We start from the raw sequence: 18,029 nt of genomic DNA, 5'->3' as shown, positions 1-18,029 counted from the left end.
GACGTTGCAGGAAAGAAGGGTTCCTTCCCCTCTCCTTTCCACATCCCACAGCCTCTTCCCTTCCCAGGCCCTCTGTGGGTGCCTCTTTCTGGGCACCTGCATCAGGAAATCAAAGTTAGGAAAAGTGATCCTCCAGAAACTGACAGAGAAGTCCACCCGGATATTCCAAACACTCCATCTCTGTTGTGGTAAACGATGACTTTAATTTACAAAGCAGACGAATACTAAATCTTCATGAAATTAAAAACTATATTATTTATGTGAGCGGAAACGGAAAATGGTCCGTAGCTAGCAGCTATCCTGCTTTGTAGGAGGAACACTAAAATAATTAAAACCACTCGTGCTTCAGTAATAAATAATGATAATAAATAAATGTCCTGACCTTAAGCAAAAATATAAAATTAAAACCCATTTGGTATGTAAATTCATTCAGGACACTAGTGCGTCTCTCAGCCCAAGATGATGTAGAATGGGAGCAGCGTTCACTACATGAATTTTGAAAGGAAAAATCAAAGAACAACAGAGTTGTGTGTGCATTGACTCATTATTCTACTTTAATTCCATCTAATGCTGCGTGGAGCCTGGAGGCTGGGACATTAATTTCCTGCTTTTTCTGTTTCACCAATTCCTCACGGAGACCAGGAGAAAGAATTTCAATCCTGGAGGCTGAAATCAGGAGACAGAGAAAACGGCAGGAGAGGCGGAGAATTGAAACCCAGGAAGGCCATTTTTAATGTGTTTACAGAAACACAGTGAAAAGAAGTCAGCGAGGAAGGGCACTGGTGTTGGCTGGGGGTTAGCTCTTGAGTGTCTGGGATTTGACCAATCCAGGAGGAACGAAATGTCCCTGGTCTTGGGTCCAGGTGGGAGCCATTCCAGGGCCCGGAGGAGCTGGGCAGGAAGTCTGCGGGCGGCCTCAGACTTCAGGAAAACGCGAATTGGTTCCAGATGGTGACACCTCCACCTCCGAGTGCCCGACTTTACCATGAAATCGCTGCATGTTCCATGAAGCCGGCGGCTCCCCGGAGCGCTCCCAAATAAGGCCAGTCTGGCAAACCACAGGGTAACGCGCCAGGCAGAGAAACCAGAACCTTCCCACCTCTGCTGTATAATCAACTCCTAGACACCCTTTTCATTAAATCCCTTCCTCCAAGGGCTGCCACACCCAGCCTTTAACTTCAGTCTCATTACTACCTTGTGAAGTGGACAAGGAAGACACGGTTATTCCTGTTTGACAGGTAGCACTGAGGCACAAGGGCTCACAGAGAAGATGTGGTAGGGAAATGATCAGACCCTTCTCCCAGGCCGGTGCTCTGTGTAATCAGGGAGGGAGGGGCTCTGAAGGAAAAGTCTGTGGACAAGGAGCACGTAAGCGACATGCCTGGCCACAAGGTGCCCTGATCCTCCCACCTCTTATGTGTAAAATGAGGGTCCTCCCTTAGAATTCACTGCCTTGGAGTTGTGCAGGCTGACATACTGAAACTGTAAGAGCAGCCCCTGGGAGGCCTTTCCGAGGTGCAGACGCTGCATTTCACAGCTGAGTTTTAGGGGTCAAGGCACAGTAGATGGGAGCAGGCTCCCTGGACCACCTTGGTCCTGACCCTACGTTCCCCGAGGGGTCTGACATCCTTCCATCACTTCTCCCCCTCACCACTGCCCCAAAGGAGTGGTGAGAGGAACCACCCCACAGGAAAGGGGGACCCCTACACATTCTGCTGTCCAAGAGGACCCAGAAGTACCAGCACCAAACAGATGCACTGAATAGATGCATCTATTAGACACACGGGCCTGGAGACTGGGCTTGGGGAAGAGTAGAAGGGCTGTGCATCTATTCATACAGGCCCTGTTTTCACCCTTCTTCTATGACCACCTCCACTCTTCCACACAGGAAAGAATGGGAAAAATCCAACCCACACCCTCCAGTGTCTGAATGCTCCCAAGTATCCACAGGGTTAGTAAAGAAAACATTGGGATCAGTGGCTGATTTTCTTCATTTCTGAGCCTCAGGATCACACTGGAAGTCCTGGACAGTCAACAAGCCACCAGAGGAGGCACCCTGGTGACGAAGATGTTGTTTCTCCAGCCTGCTTGACAACTTCCAGCCCAAGGACTCCCCGGAGCAGGGGCAGCCCCCTTTCCAAAGGACAACTCTACTCTACTCCAACTCATCTAGGGCGTCGATATCCCCACCCGCTCCTGCTTGCTAATTTCCGCATGACTCCATGGTGGACACAAACCACAGGGCTTGAGCAGAGAACAACGAAGCCCTGAGACCAGTGGGGTAGCTGGCAAGTCTTAAAGACCTGCATAACCAAATGGTGAAAATCTCCCAAGAAAGACTTTCGGGTTAAGCGTAAAGTTCCTGGACCAATGTGCCTGCAGGGAGGGGACACCAGCTTACCTGCAGAAGGTCACGGTGACTCCCATTCCCCTTTAGGGGCCAGGAGATGGTCTGTTTGCTCCAACAGATTCATAAAGAATCATGTCCTCTTGGCTGTCCCTGAGAAGGAGCAAGGTCATTACAAGCTCTCAGTTCTTCCCTCTCTTTTGGGCAGATAAGCCACGACCCTGTCATGTCTACTACGGAAAGAGGATGGATTCTTCCTTCCCACTACAAATTCCATGTGACCCCAAAGCAGGGCTGACTTCAGAGGAAACCCAGGCTGCAGCCGGCCCGGCAGGGCCTGCACACATCTCTGTGCTCCTGGAGAGGCCCCTGGCCTGCGGCCACGTGGACCCTGGGCCTCTCTCTGGGCAGCTCAACTGCTAGGTCCCTGCTCGGTTCCCCCAGATCAGTATATTCCTGAGCAGCTGCCCCAGGACACAAATGACAGCTCCAGGAAGCAGAGCTCAGAGACAGTGGGGCTCAGCTTCCAGGACTCCTGGGTCTTAGGGTCAGAGTGGCCTGGAGCTTTGGTTGGGCAACCAGGGGCTCAGGATAGGAATCGGCACCCCTAGGACTAATGGGGCCCTGGAGCCGGGGTCATGCAGCCTGATGTGCTTCTGACGTGCTCCTGCGCCCTTGGCTGGCTCCCTTTGTGAATGCCACTGCTCCACAGGCCAGCTGGGGCCACCATCCACTGATGAGGATGGGCCCCTCTCCAGAGGGTCTCTAATTTCTTTCTTTCCACAGCAGTGAGTGGGTGCAGCATGCTTCCAGTAGGTGCTCAGGAAAAGCCCATCATTCACTCATTCAACAAACATTTGCTGAAAACCTTCCGTGCTCCCCAGTCATGGCAGATGCTTGTTTGGCAGTCCCAAGGGGAGCTGCTCCAAGGCTAAATGGGCTTGGCAAGAAAGACTTCAGGGAAGAGATGGTTAGGACCAGGTTTCTGGAGATGAAGAAAGAGGAAGGAGTGAGGGCAGAGGCTGAAACAAGCAGCATGAGAATGTGCGCCACTCCCAGGGGGCAGCCCTGAGGGGCGGGTGGGTGGGCAGCAGATGAGGCTGGAACCTCATGAGAAAGGCGAGTTCTATCTTGATTGTGGACGGGGGTCTCTGGAGGGCGAAGAGGGCAGGCTGGGGGGGCAGGATGGAATGCTGGGAGACCCATGGGAGGCTTTACAGCGGTCCAGGGGAGACTGGGCGAGGACCTTGGCCAGCACGGTGGCTGAGCAGATGCAGTGACCGGATCGACGGTGGAGAGGTTTCACAACAGAATGGACGAACCTAGAGTAGTCACTGGCTGTGGGGGGTAAGGTGCAGGAGGAGTCAGGGACACGCGGGTGGGAACATGGGGGTTGGATTGGGGGATCCACATCAGGAAACCCAGGGGGAGGCTGAGATGTGAAGAGTCATGTGGGGGAAGAAGTGAGTCTGAAGTGCTGTGGACGCCCAAGGCTCTGCCCAGGAAGCCGCTGTCGTGTGGCTCGGGAGCACAGACAGGGCTGGCCTGGGATGGGACAGGACACACGAGCCTGCGGACTGTGTCCTGCCTCATTCCTTGTCCGTTCAGTCTGCAAGGCAGCCAGAGGGATGCAGCTAAATTGCCCCAAGGGCACCGGACTCCTGTCTGTTCCTCACCCTCCCTCAGAGCCGTTGCTCCTTTTCACCCCTGGCCTCAACATGCTTGTCCAGATACCCAGGTGGCTGCCCCTCACCTTGCCAGGTTTTTGCTCACAGTCCCCTAAGTGCGCCGTTTAAAGTCGCAGCGCTCCCCACCTTCCAAACTGGCACTCTGGGACTTCTTTTCCTGCTTTATTCCTCGGGGGGTCATTAGCCCATCTGAGATTTCCGACTTATTTTGTCATCTGTTTTCACCCATTAGCATGTGAGCTCCCAGCGGCAGGGATGTTCGTGGCAATCAGGGACTCTCACTTCAGCACAGGCACACAATAGATCCTAAATAAACACTTGTGTACATAGTGAATGAATGAATGGATGCGGGCCTCTGGCTGTCATCACCGCTGAATAAAGACCACTTGGTCTGCTGCTGACTCACAGTGCACTCTCCCAGCCTTGCTTGGGGCCTGGGCCGTGGAAGGGATTGGGTTCCAGAAGGGGTGCTGGGGACCCTGGCTCTAGGTGGCCTGGACTTCAGAAGCTGCCCCTGAAGTTCGGGGACGGTTCCGCAGCCTCTGTGTGGCGGGGATTTTAGCATGCACTGGGCCATGCCCGGGACCTTGCACAGGTCTGGAGCGGAACCAGGGCCTGGGCAGGGCGTCCGCGGCCTGAACGGAATAAATCCATACTTGCTCCAAAGGCTCCCAGAGTGTTCAGGTCTTCAACGCCAACCCACACACTTTGGCAGGGGCAGATGCAAAAATAAAACCTACAAGAAACAATCTGGGGAGAGCAGGAGGTGGAGCGGGAAATGGACAAAACATATGGGCCCGAGCCGGAACAAACAGTAGGGAGAAGGACCTGCCCAACCCAGGGCCTTTGAGAAAAACCAGAAGCTAGAACACCGCTTGGGCAGAGGCAAAAAAAAAAAAAAAAACAAAAAAAACAACTCCAGAATGTGTGCTTCCTTCAAAGCTGCATCCCTTCCTGGTCCCAGGGCAGGGAGAGTATCAGAGCAATACAATAGAAAAGGTGGCAAGAGGCAGGAGCGGGCTTGGGGCCAGAAAGTCCAGCCTTGCAGTTGGCTCTTCCATAGATGCTATGTGACCTTGAACATCTCTCTTCCCTCTCTAGCCCTCTGCTTTTGTCTAAAGTGAGGGGTCTGAACACTGGGCCTTCCAGCTCAGTTGGCTACTCCATTTCCTGATCTTTAGGCAGCCTCCCTTTGGAAGGGCTGGCTGGACTCTCCCAGGATGCCAGCTGTGTGCCTTTGCAACTTATCACAATATGGCAGGACCCGGAATAGATGTTGACAGTTGTTCAGTGCACAGCTTGTACAGCTGTACATGGCAGCCTCACCTACCCTGTGCTTACAGATCTAGCACCCCCTTTAAAGGTCACTGAGTTCCAAATTTTGGGAAGGCTCCTCAGAGAATTGTTCTGAGTAACCAGAGTGCTGGATTTAGCTTCTGGACCATGTAACATCCAGATGGCTGCTGAGGTGGACTGTTTGCTCAACTCAAAGTTTCCTCTGAGGCAGAGAGGAAAAGCCTACTTCTCTGCAGGTCCCAAATGGGCTTTCTGTCTGCTGACCCTTCTGTTCCAGCCAACAGGGGTGGCAGGAGATCTTCTCTGGGGTCCTGGGGCCAAGGCTGCTCAACTTGGCTCCCACTGAAAAGGCAACCTGCAAATGACTTTGCCACGTTTCACATCTCCACAGCAGTGCGGAGTGGAGCTAAACTGAGGTAAGTGGGTGGCAGAATTCCAGGATAACCCTGGTCCCCAAGGCCACAGCTCCAAGGGTGCCCCACAGGCCCAAGGCTGCCTCTGCCTGGACACACCCAGGCCGCCCTATTAATAGACCAGCTGCAAGAGCCCTGCCTTCTTCGGAGTTTCCATTTCATGTGCTCTAGATCTGGCTGTCCCAGTGGGGACAGCTTCCTTGCAAAACAAACAGCAAAATCAATATTTCCTTCACCAGGGGAGGTGTAGGCAGGCCAGGCCTTTCTCCATTCCTGCAGGCAAGGCACAAGCCCAGGGATGGGGCACAAACGCCTCCTGGCTCATTTCTGCCTCCATTCAGCCATTTGATTATATTAAATTCAACAGACATTTATTGAGCAACTTCAACATATCAAACCCCAGTGGGCGGGTGGAGAGAAGAATGAATAAGACGCATCCTGGGCCTCAAGGAACACACGTGTAAGCACGAGACAAACACACAAACCAAGGGCTATGGTGTGACAAGTGAGTGAGGCAGTGAGGATGCGGCCGGGAGGCCCGGTGCCTGAAACCATCAGTCTTTGGGTACAGCTGGTGTCTGAGAGTGTGGAGATTGCCTCCTGGCACCTCTCTCTCGGCAGGCTTAACCGGAGAGCTCCAGGTCAGATGTGTCCTCTGGGGGCTGGCGGGTGCTCCAAGCCAGGCCCAGCACAATTTCACTCTGCATCTTCTCCGTGGCCTCCAGTCCACCTGCCGGTACAGCCTAGAACAACCCTGGGCTCAAATCTCAGTGCATAAGAAGTCCCAAGGGAGATTGTTAAAAATGCAAATCTAGGCCATAGCCCTAGAGACTCAGAATCAATAAACTTTGGTTGGGGGAGAGGCGATGTCTGGGAATCTGCCTGTTCTACAAGCAGGAGGCCTCAGACCACAGTCTAAGAAGCACCACACTGGATCTGGGCTCCTTGGGGCAGGGGCCAGGGAGAGAAGCCCAGAGGTACCCCTGCCATGGTGTGAAGAAAACCCTGTGGAAGGGAAACAGACTCGCCTGTGGCTGAAGCATGCGTCTCCAGGGCCCAGGTGGGTAAGGGGAGGCCTGGGAGGCTGAGGGTGGGTGGGGAGCAGCCCTCAGAGCTCTGGCTTAGCTGCTGTTGAGAGGAGGTGACCTGAAACTGGTGAGGGGTGCTGAGGCCTGCTCCCAAGTGGGCAGGTGCACCTTCCCACTGGGCCAAGGGAGAGTCTTGGCCATACCAACTCAGCCTCTCTCCTGGGGCCCACTCCATGTTCAGCTTCAAGGGCTGGGTGGCAAGGAGGCCAGGAGGAGGAGCAGGCCCTGCCCCCACCCCAGGGGCACATGCAGGGTCATCAGGCTACTCACAGGGGCAGGGGCAAGCCCAAAGTACATGGTAGGGACCAGACCATCCAGAACTGTCAGAGGTTACAGAGAAGGATGAGGGAGGTGAGGGTCGTGGATGGGATTAGAAGACAGGTGGGGTTGGTGTGAGCAGAGGGCAGGTGAGAGGACTTTTTAGAAACAAACGCCACAGATGAACAGGCTGGAAAGCACATGAGAAAAATTGTTGCAACGAGGCCAGCACACAAGGCCGTTCCTTCCCTAGCCTCTAAATTATTAGTCCATAAAAATAAAACGCTTTCCCTGCCTATGTGTCAGGATTCTTGGAGGAGCAAGAATGAGAAGGACCACATGGGCTTTAGACCCCAGACACGGAACCGCTTAGCAGGCATGTTTTAGGATAATAAAGGAATCTAATGGAGAAGTGGTGCTTCCTGCCCCCAGAGCTCCGATTAGGTTCTGGAATATGGGTGACACGTATGCCGTGGAGGACACAGCGCAGTTAGAATTCTGCCAGCAAACATTCTCAAATATTCATGAAACATGGGACCAGGCCTGACTGTTAACACTGCAACTGGTTCCCTCCAATGGAGTGACAAATGGGCGCCAAGCACTGTCATCTGTCCCTTTGATCTTTCCAGCTCCTGCCAGGCAGTGGAGGGGGGACTTGGGTAGCCCAGGGGGAGGCTGGGCTCTCCTGGTGGCTTATATTTCCATGTAAGAGGGCTTGAGAACAGCAAATCTCCTCCTACTCTAAGGCAAAATCATTGATTCTCCAAGTCTTACTCCATCAAAAGTGATTAGTGGGGGGCCCTGAGGATTCCGCTCCACCACACGCACCTCCTTTATGAAAGGAGCATTGTTATATACACAAATATCAACGAATAGCACCGGCGAAAAGCAAAACATCTAAAAAAAAAAAGAAAGTAAATTGGCCTTTGGAAGAAAATAAGGAGGAAAAGAATAAAATGAACTCCTGGCTTTCCTGGTTAAGAGCTTCTTCAGAGCTTCTCGACATGCTGAGAGGGAACCACAGTGCAAAATTGCTGCAATTTAACAGGGCGTCTAATTAAAAGGAGCAACATGAAAGGCCTGTTCTTCCTACTCTGGGTTTGCTTCTTTCTGTGCAGGGATCAAAAGTATGACAACTCTGGGACAAAGAGTTACATCCCCCAACAATAAGACGGAGCACATCAGCTACTGAATGACTGGTTTTTATATCCTTCTGGCCAACAAATGTCGCTGAGGCTTGCGAGGTACTCCCTGCTGTTTTAGGAGTTGGGGTCACAGAGAGGAATCAGACACTGGCAGTGCCCGTAGGGGAAAGAGAGAGAATTTAGACAACTAACTACAATGTGGTATGTGCCAAGGGAGAGGGGCAGCAGCCCTCTCGAGGCTGAGGGGCACCAAGGAGGGGCTCAGCTCAAGCACAAGGGCTTCTCCCTCCCCCACATCAGCTAAATGGACGTTTCCTGAGGTCATCCCCTGACCCTTACTTTAAAAAGTAATGCTGGCTGGGCGCGGTGGCTCATGCCTGTAATCCCAGCACTTTGGGAGGCCCAGGCAGATGGATCACCTGAGGTCAGGAGTTCAAGACCAGCCTGGCCAATATGGTGAAACCCCATCTCTACTAAAAAATACAAAAATTAGCTGGGCATGGTGGCAGGTGCCTGTAATCCCAGCTACTTGGGAGGCTGAGGCAGGAGGATCGCTTGAACCCAGGACATGGAGGTTGCAGTGAGCCAAGACCATGCCATTGCACTCCAGCCTGGACAACAAGAGTCCGTCTCAAAAAATAATAATAATAAAATAAAATAATGCTTTTAGATAGAGGGAATGGGGGGAGGCTGCTTAATGGGTATGGGGATTCCTGTTGGGGTGATAAAGACATTCCGGAACTAGATAGTGGTGATGGTCCCACAGCCTTGGGAATGTACGAAACGCCCCTCAATTGTACACTTTAAAATGACAAATTCTATGTTATGTATAGCTTACCACAAGTTTTTTTAAGTAGCATTTTCGGAGGTCACACTCCATTTAAGCTCTGCTTACAACTTCAAGGGTTCTGCAACAATTTCTTAGACAGGGCTGAGGGGTGTCCCTAGATAGTTAAGCCTCCCCAGAGGCCTTCTGCGTGCTCTTGTTCTGCATAGTCCTGGCTCCAGGCTAGGCTTAAACATCGGGAATGAAAAAAGCCCATCAGCCACATCCCAGCCAACCCTTCCAAAGGCCACCAGAACTGCTCCCAACGGCACATCCTCCTGAGCTTTGCCTGGTCTAATTTTAAACTCTCCCTGGTGGTAAAGCGGATAAAGTGTTTCTCCTTCTCTGGAGCAGAGTCTGCTATTGCTTAGAAGTTCATTTCTGGGAGGGTGGCTGGTGGGCTTGGCACTGTTTCCTTCCTATCACCCCTCAGAGCCTCTGACACCGCCCTCCTGCTTCTAGTTACATACGGGTCCCCTCCCCTTGGTGAGGGAGTTCACCAAGCCAAAAATCCGGGCAGGCTGGCAGGAGTGGGCATGGTGGTGGGGAGCTTGGGGAGCAGAAAAGGAGGAGGTGCAAATAGAGCTTTCCTAGGATTTGGCAGAGACCCAAAACCAGATCCTTCCCTTGGATTTGAACTTAGCCACCCAGCAATGAACTCATCATCTGAGTCTCCCCTCTTCTCGTGACTGTGCAAATGTTTAGCTTCACCTTCGTGCAGCCGGCAGTCCATCTGTTAACACGCTGGCCAGAACGGGGCCTGGTGGCACAGAACTGACCCAGGAGTAGGTATAATCCTCTCTTCTAAATGTGCTTAATACCATCGATAATCTTGTCACATAAATCTCCCAGTTAGCAGTGAGCTGCAGCTATCGCCGCTAGACTCCAAGAATCTTTCAGTAACGGATTCCTCCCCCCTGTAATCCATCTCCTTTCTTATACCGATTTCAGCTGCCATGTTGCCGAGCACGTGGGAGAGCTGCCCTAACCTTTACAGGCGTGGTTTCTTGGGGAGCAGTCACTTGCAGATTAGGCCGACGGAGCCTGATCATTCAGCCCACTTGGGTGTGTACCCGCTCTGACGGCCGTGTCCTGCTCTTGGGGTCTGGTACTACCGTCTATATCTTCTCCATAATCTCCTTGTTTTAAAGGCTGAGTAGGCTGGCTGCAGTGGCTCATACCTGTAATCCCAGCACTTTGGGAGGCTGAGGCAGGGTGGATCACCTGAGATTAGGTTTGAGACCAGCCTGGCCAATGTGGTGAAACCCCGTCTCTACCAGAAATACAAAAATTAGCCAGGCATGGTGGCATGCACCTGTAATTCCAGTTAGGAGGCTGATGCTGGAGAATCACTTGAACCCTGGAGGCGGAGGTTGTAGTGAGCCGAAATTGTGCCATTGCACTCCGGCCTGGGCAACACAGCAAGACTCTGTCTCAAAACAAGAAACAATAATACATAAAATAAAATAAAATAAAGGCTGCATAAAACTTCCTAGACTAAGTGCTGTGCCCCTTGACTTCCTCTGTCCCTCATGGGCACCGCCCCCTGCCCCAGCCTCTATGCCCAGAGTAAGTCTAGGCACTTTCTCCAGCACTGCCAGTTTGGGATTACAATGTCGCCAAAGGCTTGGAGGGACGTGATGAGCTCAGGCTGTTGCCATGTTTCTCCAAAGAAATTAAACTCAAGTTATTAAATCACTTCCAAGACGTAAATTACCAGCACGAACACCGCTGGGCAGAGCCAATACTTTGCAAATTTGGATCCTCCCTAGTCTCAGAGTTTCTGCCGTTCTAATCCCCAGAGGGCGAGGCTGGGAGGAGGGTGCCTGTTTCCAGGAGCAGGGTACACAGCTCTGCCCCCAATCCCTGGTCAGTTAAAGAGCAAATATCCTTTGAGCAGCACTGCCGCCTGCCCTGGTATGGGCTCTGGGCACCAGCAACAGCTGGGTAAACAGTGGTCTGCCATCTAATTTCATACCCAGGCCCAGGGGAGCAGCTGGAGAAAAACACGGCGCAGACCCAGGAGGCCGGCTGGAGCCTGCCTGGGGATCGCTTGTCTTCTAAAATAGGCCCATAAGCCTTGGCTGACATTTGGGTACAGTTTCCTCCAGGCAGGTGTGTGGGTTTGTGGAGGCCTTCTGTTTCTAGAAGGCCCACCGTGGATCACTGGAAGCAGTTCCTTCCTGGAATTCTATAAAATGACCTGCTGGCAATAACACAGTCAAAGCGCAGACTTTAACAGGAAGGAGTGTCCCAGTCCGTGAAACTGCCCACTTTTTCTCCTTTCAATTACAGTGAGATAAAGAGGAGCAGAGATGGCAGCAAAGAGAATTTTCTTCTGAATTAAAGTCTGTGAGAAGAGGGGAGTGGTTGGGGCTTAGAGCTTTTATTTGGCTTATGTGGTTTTTTGATTTAAAGTATTTCCCTGATGCTCTCTGAGTCTGATCAAGAGCTTTCTGCGAGGGGAATAACCAGTACAGCACGTCTGTTTCCATTTTCTTACTCCAGCTACATAAGAGTCCCGACGTCGGCTCCTTTTAAATGGAGGCCACGTTGAGCGTCTGATCCCACTCACAAGTCTGCGCCTCCTTGGAGACACCACTGTACGTAAACGATGCACCCAGCGCCTTCCCTTCTGAGAGGGATGTGGGAGTACTAGAGCTTCTCGCTTTAATTGCCCTTTGAAACTTTTCCAAACTGGAGTCCATATGTTATAGGAAGCAGGCAGGTGGTCATTAGGAAGCTTGTAGAAACATTTTTCGACACTGAGGAAGAAGGTGTGATGGTGTTTCGTTTCAACCCAGCAGAGACGAGGTCAGCAGGCCAGCCTGCAGCTCCTGGATTAAACTCACAGCATCAAGAGCATCTTCTGCAAAAATCCAGCCCCACTCAGATGGACCTTCTTGAAGGAGATGCTAGGAAGAGACAGTTCCAGGGGGTGTCCACGGGATGTATGATTCTTCTGGGGCTGCAGCAACAAACGACCACACAGTGGGTGGTTTACAGGACAGAAAGGTCCCTTCGCACCGTTCTGGAGGTCCGAAGTCTGAAGTGAAGCTGTCAGCAGGGCCATACCCCCTCTGGACGCTCCAGGGGAGGGTCCTTTGCCTCTTCCAGTTCTAGTGGCTCCAGGCATTCCTTGCTTTGTGGTGGCATCATTCCTCTCTGCTCCGTCTTCACGTGGCCTTCTCTGTGTTGTCAAATCTCCCTCTGTTCTCTTATATAGACATTCGTCATTGGATTTAGGGCCCACCCCAATCTAGATGGCCTCATTTAGGTGGGGTGGGGCACTATTTAACCTACTACATGGGGAGTGCCCTGAAAGTAAAATTCTGCTTTCTCATCAATTTGAATGTTTTCAAGAAGAGATGGGTTCCTTTAGAAATGGCCCACCTTGGCCGGGCGCGGTGGCTCAAGCCTGTAATCCCAGCACTTTGGGAGGCCGAGATGGGTGGATCACGAGGTCAGGAGATCCAGACCATCCTGGCTAACACGGTGAAAGCCCGTCTCTACTAAAAATACAAACAATTAGCCGGGCGAGGTGGCGGCGCCTGTAGTCCCAGCTACTCGGGAGGCTGAGGCAGGAGAATGGCGTGAACCCGGGAGGCGGAGCTTGCAGTGAGCTGAGATCCGGCCACCGCACTCCAGCCTGGGCGACAGAGCAAGACTCCGTCTCAAAAAAAAAAAAAAAAAAAAAAAGAAATGGCCCACCTTACCACCCTAAAATATAGCTTCAATCCCTGCCTGGATGTGATGGGGAGTGGAACTGGGAAATCGTAGCAAGCTCACAGGTGAGCCAAGAACAGGGTTGGAAGACAAAGCTTAGGCCATCCAGTTGTCTCTTCGGCCTATAAACCAGATGACTGGCATCTTGTGAAGTTCCTGGAGGGGCAGGACAATCTCAGGTGGCTGAGAAAGCAACTGCCAAGCCCCCGGGACCCCTGACACCACCACTCTGAGTCACAGGGGTCTCCAGATCTTCTCAGCACCCCCATTCTCCACCCCCACTCCTGGCTCAGTGTTGGCATTCAGAAATGTTAAATAACAATAATAATAATAACACATCTGAATGTGATGCTTTAATAGCCAATCTGTCATTTTCCTACTTTATTTCTGAGATTTTAAGAACGGAGCCCTTCCTGCACAAAACATCAGGGTGCATTTATATTAAAAAATGAAACTAATTAAAATGTTTGAAAACCATAAAGCACACCACCAAAACACAGCAGCAGCCCTATTTTTCCATTCGAAAAAGATTTTTCTTCTTCATTTTGTGGCCTGCCCTGATGAGAAAACTATTGGCGCTGGGAGTCACTACAGGCATGAGGCTGACAGGAGCCGTTTTGCCCCTGAGCACTGCCTTTGCTCCTAGACCCTGGCATGGCATCTTAGGCCACAAAGCTGGAGCAGCCAGAGGGTTGGACTTGGATGGAGAAGGCTGGAGGACAAGCTACCCTCTGGGTAATTAGAATGCAACCCACTAGATGAGTGGATGTCTTGTGGGAGGGTTTTTCAAAGGTGGAGCTTGGAAGGTGAACACCAGCACTTAAAAACGGCACAACGAGCCCTGAACCTCAAATAAACGTTTTTTTATTTTTTATTTTTATTTTTTTGAGGCAGAGTTTCGTTCTTGTTGCTGGAGTGCAAAGGCGTGGTCTCAGCTCACTGCAACCTCCACCTCCCGGGTTCAAGCGATTCTCCTGCCTCAGCCTCCCAACTACCTGGGATTACAGGTATGCACCACCACGCCCGGCTAATTTTTTTTGTATTTTTAGTAGAGATGGGGTTTCACCATGTTGGCCAGGCTGATCTCAAAGTCCTGACCTCAGGTGATCCACCCACGTTGGCCTCCCAAAGTGCCAGGATTATAGGCATGAGCCACTGCCTCCAGCCTAAAAGTTTTTAAAAAGCCCCAGCACAATGCAGTACCAAGTGTGTGGGGCCACAGTGGCAGGTGGGTCAGGAGTCACTGCCTGGGACTCAGTGCACCCTGTATCCCAAGTGGAGTCATTGACATTAGGGAAGCTGCCTTCCCAGAAGTTCATCCTCAACCAGCTGAGCCACAGAACCTCCTAAGTTAACAAAGCATCAGTATTTGTTGAATGAATACATGAAAGAGAATCCATGTGATGTTCAGAATGGTGGGAAGGAAGGCAGGGTGGGGAGTGGGGACTGGAGGGAGGACCAATCATATACATGGAGATGCCACAGTGTACTCGAGCCATGCCACGGTGCAAGGGGTGTCTGACTTCCTCAGAAGAACACGGAGAAACCAGCAAGATGTCATTGTTTAAATGCTACACTCCTTATTTTCTCAGATGTGAGTCCATTTCTTAAAAAAAAAAAAAAAAATGAGCCTCCAGGAATTTATTCTTAAGACAAAATGTGTATTTCACGACAATCACCAGCATTTATTGGACACTTATTGTTTGCTTAGTAATGGGCTAGATTTTTTTTTTTTTTGAGATGGAGTCTTGCTTTGTCACCAGGCTGGAGTGCAGTAGCACAATCTCGGCTCACTGCAACCTCCGCCTCCTGGGTTCAAGCAATCCTCCCACCTCAGCCTCCCGAGTAGCTGGCACTACAGGTGCGTGCCACTATGCCAGGCTAATTTTTTGTATTTTTAGTAGAGACGAGGTTTCACCATGTTGGCCAGGATGGTCTCGATCTCCTGACCTCGTGATCTGCCTGCCTTGGCCTCCCAAAGCACTGGGATTACAGGTGTGAGCCACTGTGCCCAGCCTAATGGGCTAGATTTTTTTTTTTTTTTTTGAGACGGAGTCTCACTCTGTCACCCAGGCTGGAGTGCAGTGGTGTGATTTCGGCTCACTGCAAGCTCTGCCTCCTGGGTTCACGCCATTCTCCTGCCTTGGACTCCTGAGTAGGTAGGACTACAGGCGCCTGCCACCATGCCTGGCTAATTTTTTTTGTATTTTTAGTAGAGACCAGGTTTCACTGTGTTAGACAGGATGGTCTTGATCTCCTGACCTTGTGATCCGCCCGCCTCGGCCTCCCAGAGTGCTGGGATTACAGGTGTGAGCCACCGCTCCCGGCCTGGGCTAGATTTTTTACGTGGAATTTCTTTTAAGGTAGTACTGTTATTATCTCCATTTTATAGATGAGGAAAATGAGGCCACACAATGGTTAAGCAGCTTACCAGTGGAATGAACCCAAGGCTGCCTGTCTTTAAGGACAGTGTTCTTTCTGATTTGTGTTCTGCCTGACGCAGGACCAGAAGTCACTCACACATGCGCCAGCTGAACTCACCCCCATCAGGGTTGGGGTATGCAGCTGATGTCTGGCTGAAATGTAAGACCCAATGGGGGCGGGGGTGCAGAGGTGACAGATGAGGCCTGGTGAAGCCGGAAGAGGTGGGATCGCCAAGGGTCTTAAGCCACTTTTTCTTCAGGGCAAATATGGAGTAACTGCACATTTAAAAAAGAGGATGGGCCGGGCACAGTGGCTCATGCCTGTAATCCCAGCACTTTGGGAAGCTGAGGCGGGCGGATCATAAGGTCAGGAGATTAAGACCATTCTGGTCAACTCGGTGAAACCCCGTCTCTACTAAAAATACAAAAAATTAGCCGGGCATGGTGGCGGGTGCCTGTAGTCCTAGCTACTCGGGAGGCTGAGGCAGGAGAATGGCGTGAACCCGGGAGGCGGAGCTTGCAGTGAGCCGAGATCGCGCCACTGCACTCCAGCCTGGGCAACAGAGTGAGACTCCATTTCAAAAAAATAAAAAAATGAATGGATGCGACAGAGTGGGCAGATTGGAGGCAGGAAGCTAGGAGAGGACATCTCTGTTCCCTCAAGTGAGATATGATAGGCCTGGACTATGGCAGTGGAATGGGGACTGGAGGGAAAAGGATGGACTCCAGAAATCTCCGAAGGTGGACCTCGGCTCACTGATGGGCAGTAATGAGGACGGCGAGGGAAGGAAGAGTCAGGTGGCCGCACCTGTTGGGTGGGCGGGAAACGTGAGCCCTGAGCCAGGCGTGCAGAAGAAGACACAGCTTTGAGGCTGAGGATATGGAGATCTGTTCTGGAAATTTTATATCTGAGGTTCGGGCAGATACCTAAGGGCAGACATCTGGGGAAAGGAATTGGGAGTTAGAGTCATAGCCTTCGAAGTAAAAAAGGTCTGAGTTCAAGCCCCATTTCTGTAATACCACGTATGAGCTAGCACATTGAGCAAGTTCTCAGGCTTTCCAAAACTCGATTTCCTTGTGTGTAAATGGGCAGAACTACAGACTTACCACATGGGGTTGCTTTAAGAATAGAGACAAAACATATAAAGCTCTTGGCATAGGGCCTGGCCCTCCACAAATGGCCTAAAAAACAAAAGAACAATGACAATAAAAACAACCATAACTACAACCACCAACAAACAGAACGGGAGCCGGAGCCCAGGACTATGGGGGGCACGGTGCTGGGTTTGAGAGCATCAGATAGAGCTGATGATTTCCCATTTCATGGAGGCACAGCAAGTGCTCTGCAAAATGCCTGACTTTGGGATTCCTTTAATTAGCGAGGTGCTACATGCATGCCAATACATGCCTAATTGATCTGTAGACTGTTGAGCACTGTCGCCGAGATGCCTGCCACACAAAGGACGAGAGGCAGCCACGGGGCTCCTCTGAAATGAGAATGTACGACCGTGGAAAAGAAATATAATTTTCAAAAGTGCACAGCTATTTTTCAGTAAAGCGAGTGGATTTCCATGACTACACCTTCTACCCACAATGCAACTTGATAATTCAACACATATTTACTGAGCACATAACAGGCAAGCGGGAGGTGCCAGCAACGTAGAACCTAAGAGGACAGGTCTTTTGTCTGAAGAACCTTCATTCTGGAGGGAAAGAGACAGGCAGAGAGGAGGTCACCCAATGAAGACCAGGGTAATAATAACGGATCACACTTACGGAGTCTGTTCTGGATGCAGACACTGATGTAAGTGCTTTGTATCATTAATTCATTTAATCTTCCCCACAATCCAATGAAATGGATAGTATTATGATCTCATTTTATAGAAGAGGAAACCAATGTTCTGAGAGGGTAAGCAACTTGCTAAGGTCACACAGAAAGTGGGAGAGTCCAGATGCAATCTTGGGCAGCCTGAATCTAGAGTTGGGCTCCTAATCTCATCGCTGTGCAGGCCAAGAGGTATGTTAAGTACTTACGTTGCTGGCGTGCAGTGGTATCCCAGCTAGGATTAATGTGGTTGGCTAAGCGACTCACGGTTTCACCTGCAGGCAAAGAAACCTCTTGGCCCTGACTGCCTCTCAAACCACAGCAGCTTCTTCCTGTCTCTTGGCACCCTCAGGCACGCCATAGGACAGAAGTCAAACTAAAAATCCAGGGACAAACAACACCCCAATGACAGGGAGGAATCGCATCATTTACCGATGCTCAGTGGCTTCAGAATGGCCCACGGGGTCGGCCACGGTCACAGGAAGCTTTCTTCTGCTCCTGGAGTCCCTCGATGGCACAGGGTCAGATCTCAAGAGCATTCCGAAGAGAGACAGGATGAACGTCTGCCTGCTCCTCCCCTACTCTCCTTTCAGATTTTCCTTGGAGGCAGCCACTCCCCTGCTCCAAGCCAAGTTCTGGGCTTTGATAACTAAATGACAGACCTGACTAGCCAGGAAGCCCTACTGATCTTTTCTTCTCTTTTCTTTTTTTTTGAGATGAAGTTTCGCCTAGTCGCCCAGGTGCAATGATGTGATCTTGGCTCATTGCAACCTCCGCTTCCCAGGTTCAAGCAATTCTCTTGCCTCAGCCTCCAGAGTAGATGGGATTACAGGCGCCCACCACCACACCCAGCTAATTTTTGTATTTTTAGTAGAGACGGGGTTTTGCCATGTTTGCCAGGCTGGTCTTGAACTCCTGATCTCAGGTGATCCACCTGCCTCGGCCTCCCAAAGTGTTGGGATTACAGGTATGAGCCACTGCGCATGCCCTCCCC

At 51.2% G+C, this 18,029-nt stretch overlaps 1 protein-coding gene and 1 long non-coding RNA gene across 4 annotated transcripts in view; both read right to left on the bottom strand.

The window, feature by feature from the left end:
• Positions 1-18,029, bottom strand: part of KLHL29 (kelch like family member 29) — a 325,792-nt gene that overhangs the window by 117,682 nt on the left and 190,081 nt on the right. The window lies entirely within an intron of this gene.
• LOC117062646 lies at positions 16,486-17,752 on the bottom strand. The gene is made up of 3 exons (XR_004428483.1): positions 17,468-17,752; positions 17,245-17,310; positions 16,486-16,913 (listed from the first exon to the last, which is right to left on the bottom strand). It is a non-coding gene; the product is annotated as an uncharacterized LOC117062646 (long non-coding RNA).

Source organism: Trachypithecus francoisi, unplaced genomic scaffold (genome assembly GCF_009764315.1).
Source record: "Trachypithecus francoisi isolate TF-2019V2 unplaced genomic scaffold, Tfra_2.0 Lachesis_group17, whole genome shotgun sequence".
Lineage (NCBI taxonomy): Eukaryota > Metazoa > Chordata > Mammalia > Primates > Cercopithecidae > Trachypithecus > Trachypithecus francoisi.
Note: the sequence above shows the minus strand (reverse complement) of the source record. Positions and strands in the feature narration are given on the sequence as shown.